The sequence below is a fragment of the Chlorocebus sabaeus genome, chromosome 11, assembly GCF_047675955.1.
Source record: "Chlorocebus sabaeus isolate Y175 chromosome 11, mChlSab1.0.hap1, whole genome shotgun sequence".
In the NCBI taxonomy this organism is placed as follows: domain Eukaryota; kingdom Metazoa; phylum Chordata; class Mammalia; order Primates; family Cercopithecidae; genus Chlorocebus; species Chlorocebus sabaeus.
The window spans coordinates 47960026-47974323 of NC_132914.1; the positions used below are offsets into that span (position 1 = coordinate 47960026).

At 40.8% G+C, this 14298-nt stretch overlaps 1 protein-coding gene and 1 non-coding gene across 3 annotated transcripts in view; both read right to left on the reverse strand.

Moving 5' to 3' along the window:
• LIMA1 (LIM domain and actin binding 1) overlaps positions 1 to 14298 on the reverse strand; it is a 104037-nt gene that overhangs the window by 72147 nt on the left and 17592 nt on the right. The window lies entirely within an intron of this gene.
• Positions 7046 to 7153, reverse strand: LOC119623962 (U6 spliceosomal RNA). The gene has a single exon (XR_005240064.1). It is a non-coding gene; the product is annotated as a U6 spliceosomal RNA (small nuclear RNA).

Here is a 14298-nt window from a genome sequence, read left to right on the forward strand (position 1 = left end):
AAAAATAATAATAATAAAGTCCTGCTAATTCACAGCTTACCAGAAGTAAAAGAAAAATAAAGTACTGTTTACAGCTCTTGACAACCGAAGAGCATAACTGATCTGGTAGAATGTATGGTTCATCAGGTACTGCTTTCAATAACCTTGACAACCGTAGAACACAGAGGGTATTTAAATCCAGCAACTCAAGCTGCCACTTCACATTAAAAGTCCTGGGTCAGGCTGGGCGTGGTGGCTCACACTTGTAATCCCAACACTTTGGGAGGCCGAGGCGGCTGGATCACTTGAGGTCAGGAGTTTAGGACCAGCCTGACCAACATGGTGAAACTCTGTCTCCACTAAAAACACAAAATTAGCCAGGAGTGGTGGCGCATGCCTGTAATCCCAGCAACTTGGGAGGCTGAGGCAGGAAAATTGCTTGAGGCGGAGGTTGCAGTGAGCCAAGATCACACCACTGCACTCCAGCCCAGGCAACAAGGGCGAAACTCCATTTCAAAAAAAAAAAAAAGGTCCTGGGTCAGGCATGAAGGTTCACCTGTAATCCCAGCACTTTGGGAGGACAGCTTGAGGCCAGGAGCTTGAGACCAACCTGGGTAATATAGCAAGACCCCCTCTTCTCTACAAAAAATTAAAAATTAGCTGGGCGTAGTGGCACACACCTGTAGTCCTAGCTACTAGGCCCAGGAGTTGGAGGCTACAATGAGCTATGAATTGTGCCACTGGACTCCAGCCTGGGTGACAGACCAAGAAGTTCTCCCCCATCAAAGGAAAAAAAAAAAGAGTCCTGTGATGCAGAATACTACTGTTCCGCATGTAATATTTGTTCTTCCAATGAAATCCTTGTCTGAAAGTAATACTAGTTTTGTTAATATGTTTTAACCCTCATGTTGGAAGGCATAGTATGCCTTTTAATGGTAAGGAGCTCTGGGTTAGAGACAGACAAGTCTACGTGGGAACGTTGGCCTCATCACTTAATAAAAAGTTTCCCTAAGACTTGGATTTCTCATCCATAATAATGGCACTTACTTCACAGTATTCTTACGAAAAATAAATAAGATAAAGAAGAAAAGACCCTGATACAGAATAAGTAAGCAATAAATGTTACTGTTTAGTATTTTAAATGTTTTCTTCCTGGACAAAATAATCGTTAAGTCTACACATGTACTTTGCAATAAACTGGAAAGTACCAAATAATACATGACACCTATTTGTCTATCTGGTATTTAACTGGCAGACTCACCAAACAATGCCAGCCCCTTCTCTAAGATGAAAAAGACACAGGAGCAACAAATATTTCAGCTAAACTTAACTATATAAAACTATCATAGTTTTTTTTGAACTCGGTAAGGCAAGTTAAGGAAATGCTGATGAATGCTTTAAGATATTATTTGGTAGAAATATACTACCAATATAGGTGTGGGTATAAATACTGTCAGTTCTTCCATAAAGATCAACTCTGGATCAAACGGAAAAAAAAAAATACACAAGATACGTTTGCAGGCCAGGCACAGTGGCTCACACCTGTGATCCCAGCACTTTGGGAGGCCGAGGCAGGCAGATCACTTGAGGTCAGGAGTCGGAGACCAGCCTGACCAACATGGTGAAACCCCGACTCTACTAAAAACACAAAAGTTAGCCAGGTGTGGTGGTATACCCCTGTAATCCCAACTACTTGGGAGGCTGAGGCAGGAGAATCACTTGAACCCTGGAGGCAGAGGATGCAGTGAGCTGAGATCGTGCCACTGCCCTCCAGCCTGGGTGACAGAGTGAGTGAGACTCCACCTCAAAAAAAAAAAAAAAGAAAGAAAAAGGTATGTTTGTAAAAAAGGAAAAGGATTTATTATTTGAGAGACTGAGCGTGATAAAGAAAATAAAAAGGTTAACTTCCAAGTCTAAGTCTGTGGTTCTGATTACTCCCAGCCAGAAAGTTAAGGAAAGTCAGAACATCTATTTTGGTATACAGCTAGGAGAGGCACACCTTACACTCAGGGAATGAGATGACTCTCACCCTGACCATACTTGTCTTCACAGAAGCATAATGTTATTTCTCAGCAATGTGATTAGTACCTATGAAACCGATAAAGGTGAGAATCAATACATGATTTTTGATAGACTCTGGTACCCGGTTATTGAAGAACTACTTCCTATGAGATGTAGGGAGAGGTCCCTGCCTGAATAGTGTGCATAATCTACTGTGCTTGCTGACATATACACAAATATTTATAGTACAAGACAGAATGTGGTTAGAGGCTACTCATGGTCTAAGAATACAAGACCTGATTTTCTGGCTTTGTGAGAGGGAAAGGAAAAGACATCAGATGACTTGGGACTTACAGAATGGGCAGAATTTCATCAAAGTGAAGGAAGGAGGAGGAAAGGAGGAGGAAGGAGGAGAATAGCATTAGCACCTTTGGGGAGTCAGTTAAACTCCAGGTGCAAGAGAAGTTGAAGATAGACAAGACTTGACCGGGCGCGGTGGCTCACGCCTGTAATCCCAGCACTTTGGGAGGCTGAGGCAGGTGGATCACCTGAGGTCAGGAGTTCAAGACCAGCCTGCCCAAGATGGCGAAACCCCGTCTCTACTAAAAATACAAAAAATTAGCTGGGTGTGGTGGCACGTGCCTATAATCCCAGCTATTTGGAAGGCTGAGGCAAGAGACTCGTTTGAACCCGGGAGGCGGAGGTTGCAGTGAGCCGAGACTGCGCCACTGCACTCCAGCCTGGGAGACAAGAGCAAGACTCTGTCTCAAAAAAAAGACACAATGGGGCCTGACTGGGAAGAAAAACATGCTAAGGAGTTTGGGTCATATTCTAATAGTGGGAAGAATTCACTCGTGAGTGATCGGAGATGAGGTCTAATGTTAGTATGCTATTTACTTAGCACATGCACGGCTTTTATAACAAAAAAAAATTTCTGAGCCTCAATATCCATGCCTGTAAGATAAGATCTCTGTAGTGGATTAACCACAGTCTCTCTGGTGGAACATAGAAAGTTTCTGAAAAAGCATGTAACATGACTAACATCATATTTTAAAATATTATTCAGCAGTGCTGTGCAACTTGCTAAGAGGAAAAAAGACTGGAGTCTAAATTACTAGTCAAGAAGATCCTAAAACTAAGTGAGAGGTAATCAAGGTTTAAATTTGTGAATTAAATTAGGGTAGGTGGAAATGGAAAAGTAGGAAGAGAGAAATTGACAGTTCTTAGAATAAAATGAACTTAGGGTAAAAGAGAATCAAAGCTGGCATCATCAAACCTGAATGACTGGAAGGCTATTGATTCCATTAACAGAGACAGTAAATACAGAAAGAAGAGGGAAAATGATGAGTGTTGATTTACACATGTTGAGATATACATGTCAGCAAGAGAAATCCAAGTGATATACAACAGGAAACTACAAATTCAAAGCTAAAGTTAGAAATCCAACTCTTGGAAGATTTTAAGACACTTATTTTATGCGAAGCATATATCTCAATCCTCATAATCATTCTACAGGATTGGTTTTATTGTCTTATATTTATGATGATGAAATTGAGATCAGACATATTAACTTTACAAAGATCACTTAGCTATAAAGTAGCAGAGCTGGGATTCAAATGTATTTTCTGTTCGATTCCAAAGTCCATTTTCTTTCAACTACAATTAATGAAGAATGATTAAAACTACCACTTTTAGCTAATGTAGAAAACCAGGTAGAAAAATCCCTGAACCACCTATCTGAAAACCCATACAAATTATGTTTCAGTAAGAGAATAGTGGTATCTTCCCAGAGTGGTGAATATCAGAGATAATCATTCCTGCTTTCAGGGAAACTTAAAAGTTATCCTGGGCCCACTTGGAATACACATTGTAGGTAAGTATCTGGCTTTCATAGGCCTGCATTAAAGGTGTGGTATTGGGGCCGGGCGCGGTGGCTCATGCCTGTAATCCCAGCACTTTGGGAGGCTGAGGCAGGAGGATCACCTGAGGTCAGGAGTTCGGGACCCAGTCTGGCCAAAGTAGCGAAATCCTGTCTTTACCAAACATACAAAAAAGTAGCCAGGCATGGTGGCAGGCAACTGTAATCCCAGCTACTTGGGAGGATGAGGCAGGACAATTGCTTAAATCCAGGAAGCAGAGGTTGCAGTGAGTCAAGATCGTGCCATTGCACTCCAGCATAGGCGACAGAGCAAGACTCCATCTCAAAAAAAAAAAAAAAAAAAAAAGAAAGGTATATTATCTCTCCCCACCCACCCAGTCTCTCTCAGATGAGTTCCCTTTTCAGACTTTCAGACTCCAAAACACATTCTCTTCAGTCACATGCATTCTACTACCACATGAACTGTGAAGGAAGAACTGCTGGATTGGAAGACAGTTGGCTGCAAGAGTTAAAGGAAACATATAACAAAAATAAACACAGATTTTTAGTTTCAGAGACTAGAAGGATCGTCGCATGACAAATAAATGGTATACACAGAAAGGCGAACTGTTTGCTGAGAAGGAAGATGCCTTCAGTTTCAGATACAAATGGTAGATTTTTTTCATCAACAAAGTAGCTCAGAAATCAAGTAACCAAATCCCCTTTTTTACAGTGAGGAAACCAAGACACATAAACGTTCAATCATTTTCCCAAAGTCACCAGCTGGTGAGTATTAGAGCTAGAATTCTAACTCCCAGGATCAATGTTCTTTTATCAAACCAGGTAGCTTAAGATGGGCCACTAAACTGTCCCAGGGTGAGCTGTGGCTTGGAGATAAAGATCTCTCGAACAAAGGTCCTTGAAAAGTTGAAAAGTGACTCACTGGGAAATCTGCCCAGGTATCTGCTTCCTCAAGCTATTGCTTAGGGTGAGGCCAGTAACTGCTCCAGGAAACCTATTCTAATAAATTCATTTACAGACTCTCCTGACCAAGGGAACTGTCTCTCAGAAACCAGGCTTGGACAAAAACAGCCGGGCGCGGTAGCTCACGCCTGTAATCCCAGCACTTCGGGAGGCTTAGGTCGGTGGATCACTTAAGTTCAGGAGTTCGAGGCCAGCCTGGCCAACATGGTAAAATCCCATCTCTACCAAAAATACAAAAATTAGCCAGGCGTGGTGGTGCATGCCTGTAATTCCAGCTACTTGGGAGGGTAAGGCAGAAGAATTTCTTGAACCCCGGAGGCAGAGGTTGCAGTGAGCCAAGATTGTGTCACTGCACTCCAGCTTGGGCAACAGCACAAGACTCTGTCTCAAAACCAAAACAAAAAAAAAAAAACAAAAAAAAAAACACCAAACCAAACCGAAAAATAAATGAGCTGGCCCTGCAACCAGCCCTCCCCAAGCCACTAATAAAATCCTGTTCTTATATATCTGATCTCAGTGGCCTCCTCTCTTTTTTACCTCCTGAGATGGTTACTTATTCAAGAAGTATGGCTTCCTGAACATAGCCTCAGAAAATTAGAACAAAGTAAAAACTACAAACTCACTTTTGAAGAAAAAATGGACCAGGTGTGGTGGCTCATGCCTGTAATCCCAGCACTTTGGGAGGCCGAGGCAGGCAGATCACATGAGCTCAGGAGTTTGAGATCAGCCTGAGCAACATGGTGAAACTCTGTCTCTACAGAAAAAATACAGCAAACTATCTGGGCATGGTGGTGTGTCTGTAGTCCCAGCTACTCAGGAGGCTGAGGTGGGAGGATCACTTGAGCCCTGGAGATTAAGGTTGCAGTGAGCCGTGACCACACCACTGTACTCAACTGGACTATACAGCCAGACCCTATCCAAAAAAAAAAAAAGAAAAGAAAAAAAAAAAAAAGAAATGAAAAGAAAAGGAAAGAAAAGAAAAGAGAAGAGAAGAAAAAGGCCGGGCACAGTGGCTCATGCCTGTAATCCCAGCACTTTGGGAGGCCGAGGCAGGTGGATCACGAGGTCAGGAGATCGAGACCATCCTGGCTAACACGGTGAAACCCTGTCTCTACTAAAAATACAAAAAATTAGCCGGGCTCGGCGGCAGGCACCTGTAGTCCCAGCTACTTGGGAGGCTGAGGCAGGAGAATGACATGAACCCGGGAGGCAGAGCTTGCAGTGAGCCAAGACTGCGCCACTGTACTCCAGCCTGGGCGACTGAGCGAGACTCCGTCTCAAAAAAATTAAAGAAAAACATTATTTTTAAGAAATAGATTGTAGAGTTTTAAAGTTTTTCTACCAACAACTCTTCCCAATTTGAATGTCATCAGGTAAAAGGGAGCAATTAAAGGAAAAAAAAAAAACCTAAAAAACTTCAAGTTGCAAAGGGGAATTTTAAATAAAAGCAACATGAAATACGTTGCTACATAATGTTTTTTTTCAGAAAATTACATTTATTTCTAAGTTTATATTTCTGTACAAAAATAGTGACTAAATTCACATTCTTGAACATTTTTTGGAAGTTAATAGTGTTATTTATTTATTTTTAGACAGAGTCTCGCTCTGTCGACAGGCTGGAGTGCAGTGGCGTGATCTCGGCTCACTGCAACCTCCGCCTCCCAGGTTCAAGCAATTCTCCTGCCTCAGCCTCCTGGGTAGCTGGGATTACAGGCACGTGCCACCACTCGGCTAATTTTTTTTTTTATTTTTAGTAGAGATGGGGGTTTCACCATGTTGGTCAGACTGGTCTTGAACTCCTGACCTTGTGATCCACCCGCCTCAGCCTTCCAAAGTGCTGGGATTACAGGCGTGAGCCACAGTGCCTGGCTGGAAGTTAATAGTTCTTTAACCTTTTTTTTTTTAACTTTTTTTTTTTTTTTTTTTTTGAGACAGTCTTGCTCTGTCGCCAGGGCTGGAGTGCAGTGGCCGGGTCTCAGCTCACTGCGAGCTCCGCCTCCCAGGTTTACGCCATTCTCCTGCCTCAGCCTCCCGAGTAGCTGGGACTACAGGCGTCCGCCACCTCGCCCAGCTAGTTTTTTGTATTTTTTAGTACAGACGGGGTTTCACCGTGTTAGCCAGGATGGTCTCGATCTCCTGACCTCGTGATCCACCCGTCTCGGCCTCCCAAAGTGCTGGGATTACAGGCTTGAGCCACCGCGCCCGGCCTTTAACGTTATTTTTTTAAACATGGACTGCTTCACAAATTTGTGTGTTAACCTCACACAGGGACCATGCTAATCTTCTCTGTATCATTTCAACTTTAGTGTATGTATGACTGAGTGAGCACTCATCTTTTATTTTGAAACAATTTCATACATAAGACTTGCAAAAATAGTACAAGAGTTCCCATATACATTTCACCTAGCTTTATCTTATATTACCATACTACAGTTAGCAAAACTAAGAAATGAGCACTGGTACAATACTATTAACTATAGACTTCATTGAAATTCCACCAGTTTTTTTATTAACGTCTTGTTTCTGTTTCAGGATCATACACTGCATTTAGCTGTTGTGTCTTCCTAAGTCTCCCCCAATCTATGACAGTTACTCTGCTTTTCCTTGTCTTTCATGACCTTGATATTGTTGAAACTATTGGTCAGATATTATGTAGAATGTTCCTCAATTTGGGTTTCTTGGTTTCTCCAATAAAATAGAATCAAGACTCATTGGAGAAGTGGTTGATTCCAGAGCTGGGGAAGGGCAAATACAAGATCAGCCTGGAATATCTTGCAATACTCAAAAAACAAAAAGCTTTTTTAAAAAACATGATGTTTTCTTGGATTAGATTGAGATTATAAATGTTTGAAAGGAATAATCCAGAGCTGATGTGCCCTTCACAGTGCATCACATCAGAGGGTACATGATGTTGATGTGATGTTTTATCATTCATGACATTAGCCTTGATCACATGGTTAATGTGGTATATCAGGTTTCTCCTCTGTAAAGTTATTATTTGTTTTCCCCTTGTACTTCATAAATATTGTGAGGGAGAACTTTGATTCTGTTTCTCCTTAAACTTTTTCCCATTAATTTTAGCACTCATGGATGGGTCTTGCTTATGGCAATTATTACTGGTATTCTAATGGTGATTTTCTGTTACTCTCATCCTTTCTGCATTTATTAATTGAAATTCTTCTACAAGGAATATTTGTTCTCCCTCATTTATTCAACCATTTATTTACTATTATTATTTTTATTATAATAGAGATGAAGTCTCCCTATGTTGTCCAGGCTGGTCTCAAATTCCTGAGCTCAGATGATGTTGAAGGCGGAAAGAGGGAGGGTCGTGATCAATTCAGTATACCACTGAAGGCTATATGAGTAAACAGCAAACTGTTCTCATGAATGCAGAATGTTCGCAAACTGACAAACTGCATCTGCCACCCAGAGGGAATGCTGAGGGCAGTCACCACGGCAGTGTTTCTTGTGATTAGGCATAACTGATGCCTGTTAACAGTAATATGAACCTGTGATCAATTAAGCAGTTGTCCAATGATTACCTCCTCCTCCCTGCTCTTTCTACCAATAAATATGAAGGGCTGTGGAAGCTCAGTGGGCTGCCTTTGCTCACTAGAAGCAGGGAACTCTCTTTTTCTTCCTCTGGCCGCTTCCTTTAAAATAGTTACTTTTGTTTTAAGTTTTCATTTCTGCTTAGTTCAGTCTCATAATGAAGGTCTCAAGTAGTAACAGTAGTAACTGTCATAGTGATGGTCTCAAGTAGTAACCTTGGCAGTATGCCACAAGATGATCTTCCTGCTTCGGCCCCCCAAAGTGCTAGGATTACAGGCATGAGCCACCACATCCAGCCCAACCATTTATTTATACCAGTATCTTTTCATAGATATTTTATTCCCTGTGTTATAATCCAATACTATCCTTATTTTGTTGCTCAAATTGTTCCAGCTCTGGCCATTTGGAGTTTTTCGGCTTGGCTCCTGTGTTCTCTCAACTTGCCCTGTTTTTTGTTTGTTTTGTTTTTAGCACGTCCTTACTTTCTAGCACTACAAGATGTTCCAGGCTCATCTTGTATTTACCATGCCTTAGCTCTGGAATCAACTATTTCCCCAAGGAGACCTGTTTTCTTTTATGGGAGAAGTTAACATCTGGACACTACTAGTTATGCTCATTGCCACTGAGATGTCACTGCTTCCAGTCTCTCTTAGTGGACAAAACCAAGAATTATATGCGTGTATACTGACCCATGTATACACACTTTGTGTGTGTGTGTGTGTGACAGAATCCACTGTCACCCAGGCTGGACTGCAGTGGTGCAATCACAGCTCGCTGCAACCCACCTCCTGAGCACAAATTATCCTCCCACCTCAGCCTGCTGAGTAGCTGGGACTAGACACATGCCACCGCGCCTGGCTAATATTTTAAATTTTTTTATAGAGACAGAGTCTCCCCATATTGTCCAGGCTTGTGTCAAACTCCTGGGCCCAAGTGATCCTCACACCTCAGCCTCCCAAAGTGCTGGGATTATAGGTGTGAGCCACCGCACTTGGCCTATATGCACACATGTCTTTGTTTAGCTCTATACCTACCTATACCTTTTTTTTTTTTTTTTTTTTTTTCCTGAGACAGAGTCTCACTCTGTTGCCAGGCTGGAGTGCAATGGTGCGACCTCAGCTCACTGCCTCCACCTCCCGGGTTCAGGCAATTCTCCTGCCTCAGCCTTCTGAGTAGCTGGGACTACAGGCATGCACCACCACACCTGACTAATTTTTGTATTTTTAGTACAGACAGGGTTTCACCACATTGGTCAGGATGGTCTCGATCTCTTGACCTCGTGATCTACCCACCTCAGCGTCCCAAAGTGCTGGGATTACAGGTATGAGTCACCGCGCCTGGCCCTATACATATTTTATAAACTATAAATTCATATGACACTTCTGACTCCAATCCAGCATCACAAGGTTCAGTCTAGTATTCCCTCTTGGCTTATTTGTAACTTCTTTCTCTGATAGTAAAAAGCCTAACCCCACAGAACTTTGATTTCTGAAAAGAGATCTAGAATCTCTAAAATTATGCCATAACCAGCTTCTCCTCCCGTGATACACCATATATTTTTTTCACTCCATTTGAAAAGTTATCCCCTACTCAACCTATTCACCTTAAAAGACTCAAGTGAAAGACCACACATAGCCCTTTTCCAAACTGCCCTAGCCCTATTCCTAATCAGCATAAGTCACTTCCTCTGCCTTATAATAATTTTATAATTCCTACTCAATAGCAAGATACTTGAAGTCAGAGGACAGATCTACTTTGTCTTTTACCCTTCTGACATCTAGTATTTAATACATTGCTTTCTAAATGGAAAGAACTCTATAAATATGCCTTCCATAAAATTGCACATAGCTTTAAATTTTATCTGAAACACAATTAATACAGAAACTGAATGCTTATCCTGGAGTCACAAGACTAGTTATGAGAAAGCATATATTTTTCAGAACTGTGAATTACCCAGTAATTTTAGCTTATTCAAACTCTCATATAAACTCACAATATAAAAAACTGGAACCACTAAATAACATCAAATATTATACATTAAAAGTTCACTGCTTTATTATTCAGAAACATGATGATAGACAAGTCTGCAGGCATGTTAGGATAATCACTGCTACTGTTCTTGGAAGAGCTTCAGGTATGTGTAGAAACATGAATCTAGACAATAGGACAATTGTAACATTGACCAAATTCCCAGGGGTCAACAAGAATGTAAATGTTTACATCAGGACAGACTCACTTCAATAATAGTTAATCTCTTTATCGCCTTTTAAGGATATTTTGTGCCTTCAAAAACACTAAGACTCAGAGCAAGAGCAACACAAATGAGGTTGTGTAATTGAGAAGCAATTCCACTTTTCTCTTATCTTGCAGAATCCTCTTTTCCTACCTCCACTCTTACTTCCAGGAATCTATAAAGGGTTAGTTTCCCATCTCTGAGTGAACTCACTTACTCTCAACTCATCAAAAGTCACTTATTCCACATGATTCCCAAAGCTGGATCCTAAGGCCTAACTTTCCTGACTTCCATTCCTATTTTTTTAATTTTTAATTTTTTAAAAATATTTTAATATTTTATTTTTTTTGGATGGAGTTTCACTCTTGTTGCCCAGACTGGAGTGCAATGGCACAATCTTGGCTCACTGCAACCTCCACCTCCTGGGTTCAAGTGATTCTCCTGCCTCAGCCTCCTGAGTAGCTGGGATTACAGGTGCTCACCACCACACCTGGCTAAGTTTTTGTATTTTTAGTGGAGATGAGGTTTCACCATGTTGGCCAGGCTGGTCTCAAACTCCTGACCTCTAGTGAGCCACCTGCTTTGGCCTCCCAAAGTGCTGGGATTATAGGCATAAGCCACCGCGCCCAGCCCAGTCCTAGAATTTCTACTCCATGCGGGATAGTTTCATATGTCCAATATGCAACATAACATAACCCGAATCATATGTATTATCCTTTCTTAACCTCTACTCCTCAAATTAAGTTTGTTTAATTACAAATCATTTTTTTCCAAATAATTGGTAAATGAATTTTTGCTTACTTCAAATAACACAAAACATAGTATAACAAAATGTAAATGAAGTTTGAAGTTAAAAAGAGAACTTACAGGCTCTCACTGGGCCTCTAATTGTGGTGACATGTGCAAATTTCTTTACTTCTCTGAGGCATATACCATCACCTACCTTAGCTAGTCAAAAATTCTATATAAAATGCCTACACAGGGACACATAGTGGAAAGAAAACAGCAAGAGGCTAAGGGGATGGGGCATGGATTAGAATCTAGCTGTTGAGATCTCCCACCACTAACTAGCTGAGTGATCTTGGGCAAGTTGTTAAACTGAGTTTCCTCATCTATAAATTGAGGATAAAAGAAACTACTTCATTGCGGCAAGAATTAAACAAGTTCTTAAGTGTCAAGTACGTACAACTCTACCTAGCACCCAATAAGAGCTTAAGAAGTCATTTATTTACTTATTTACTTATCAATAAATGCTATTTTACCCCTCTCCCTGCTTTATTTTGTCTTTTGCCTTTCTGACATCTAGTATATTGCTTTCTAAACAGAAGGAACTCTATAAATACATCTTGAATAAAATTGGACAAAGCTTTGCACATATGGACTTTGCACAAGCTTTTCCTCACATCTTTAGGTAGGCTCAAGCTATCTCTTGATACAAGCCATTCTCTGAGCACACTGCTCCCCCTGAGCACACTGCTACCCTCTGTCTGAAAACGCTTGAGCCTCCCTGGCCTTCTGCTATGGGTCCCAGCTTGGGGGACACTTTGTTCCACATGCCTTCCCTGACCTCTCAAGCTTGGGCTAAAAGGTTCCTTGTAAGTTCTCAAAGTATGAGACCTATCCCTACCTGATCAGATTGTAATTTTTTTTCTGAGACAAGGTCTCACTCTTGTCTCCCAGGCTGGAGTGCAGTGGTGTGATCATAATTATTGCAGCCTCGAACTCCTGGGCTCAAGCAATCCTCCAAGCTCAACCTCCCAAAGTGTTGGGATTACAGGTGTGAGCCACTGTGCCTGTACCACACTGTAATTTTTAAAAATCATACTGTATTTTAACTCCCAGAACACTGCCTGACACATGGTGGGCACTCAAGTATTTGTTAATGAAGAGAGGGATCCCAGGGATCTGAAATAATTTTTTAGATTCAGCTATTTTTAGAGACTAGTGTTTTTGGGGAAAAGAAATCAAACAATAGAGTAGATTGTATACGTTTATTCCAAAATAAATCTTTCCAAGGTACGGGAAACCAGTGGAGATAGTCATCAAAAAATGGTCTCCAGTATTCTACTAAGGTAGAATAAAACTGAACCCCATCAATATTGTTTTAGTTAACTCCCTCTGCTGAGATAATTTAGGTGTTTTCTTATAAATGCTAATGAATAACTATTTGGCTCTACAGGTAACAAAGTCAAATAGTAATTTTAGAAACCAAAAGGAAGATGAGAAATAAAGGGGGAAAAACACTAAATTCAGTTGGTCACAAATTTGAGCGTACATAGAATCACTTAGGAAACGTGTATACAATACTGATTTTCAGGTCCCATCCCATGATTCTGATTCATTAGGTCTGGAGAAAGGCTCAAAAAACCCACATTTTAATAAGAACCTCGAAGTAACTCTAGTGTCAGAGGTTCCCTCATCAAATGCTGGAAAACACTGAATTAAAGGGTTTAAGGTGGACACAGTGGCTCATGCCTGTAATCTTAGCACTTTGGGAGGCTGAGGAGAGAGGACCGCTTGAGGCCAGAAGTTCCAGACCAGCGTAGGCAACATGTCAAGACCTGTTCTCTGTCAAAAAATAAAATAAAATAAAATAAAATAAAAATTGCTGGGTATGGTGGTGCATACCTGTGATCCTAGCTACTAAGCTGAAACAGGAGGATCACTTGAGCCCAGGAGGTTGAGGCTGCAGTGAGCCATGATCACACCATTGCACTCCAGCCTGGGCAACAGAGCAAGATTCTGACTCAAAAATAAATAAGTAAAGGGTCTAAGACCTACATATATTCTAAGAAAAATGGAAAGACAGCAACAGAAAACATTTTTATATTGCCCACTTCAATTTTATGTTGCCATTCAAATTTGACAGTGTAAGGAAAATGGCTGCTCTTTAAAAGTACACGGAAGTTCGGACAAAAATGAATCTGAGACACTGTACTGATTAATTCAATCTGCCTAATTTGATGCCCATCATCTAGGTTCACCTAGTACTTCTCTGTCCAGATGGCACAAAATCATTATGTTAAAGCAATGACTCATGATAATAAAATTGAGTTATTCTCATTCTTTTTTTTCTCTAGCCAGGTTTGTTGCTGAATTTAAAATGCTGCTTGAGAAAGATAAGAAGGTTAAAAAATAGAAACTCTTTTATATTTATCTACTGAATAAGAGGTCAACTATAATTGCCCAAAGTTAAAGTAGGGAGCCAACAGGCTTGTGCTCTCATCTTGAATCTGCCACTAATTAGTGGTATGACCATGAACAAGCCACTTCTCTGGGTCTTTCTTTCTTCTTGTGCAAAATGAAGGGGTTAAAATAGCCTAGTGCTTTTCTAGCTGCAGGTCACAATTAGTGAGTTGTGAAAGCAACTTTAGCGGTCAGAACCAACACGTTTGTTTTGATGAAAAAGAACAGAATGCAATTGAAAATGTTAAAGTGCATCAAACATAGTACAGGTAGATTTTTTTTGAAGTTTTTGTTTCAGTTATTTGTATGTGTATAAACTGAATAGGAACATAAAATATTTCTTATTGTAGTAAAAATATAGTTTGACAAGTGTCAGTGAGGATGTGGAGAAACTGGAACCATTATACACTGCTAGTGGAAACGTAAAATGGTGCAGCCACTTTGGAAAACAGTCTGGTGGTTCCTCAAAACATTAAACACAGAGTTACCATGGGATCCAGCA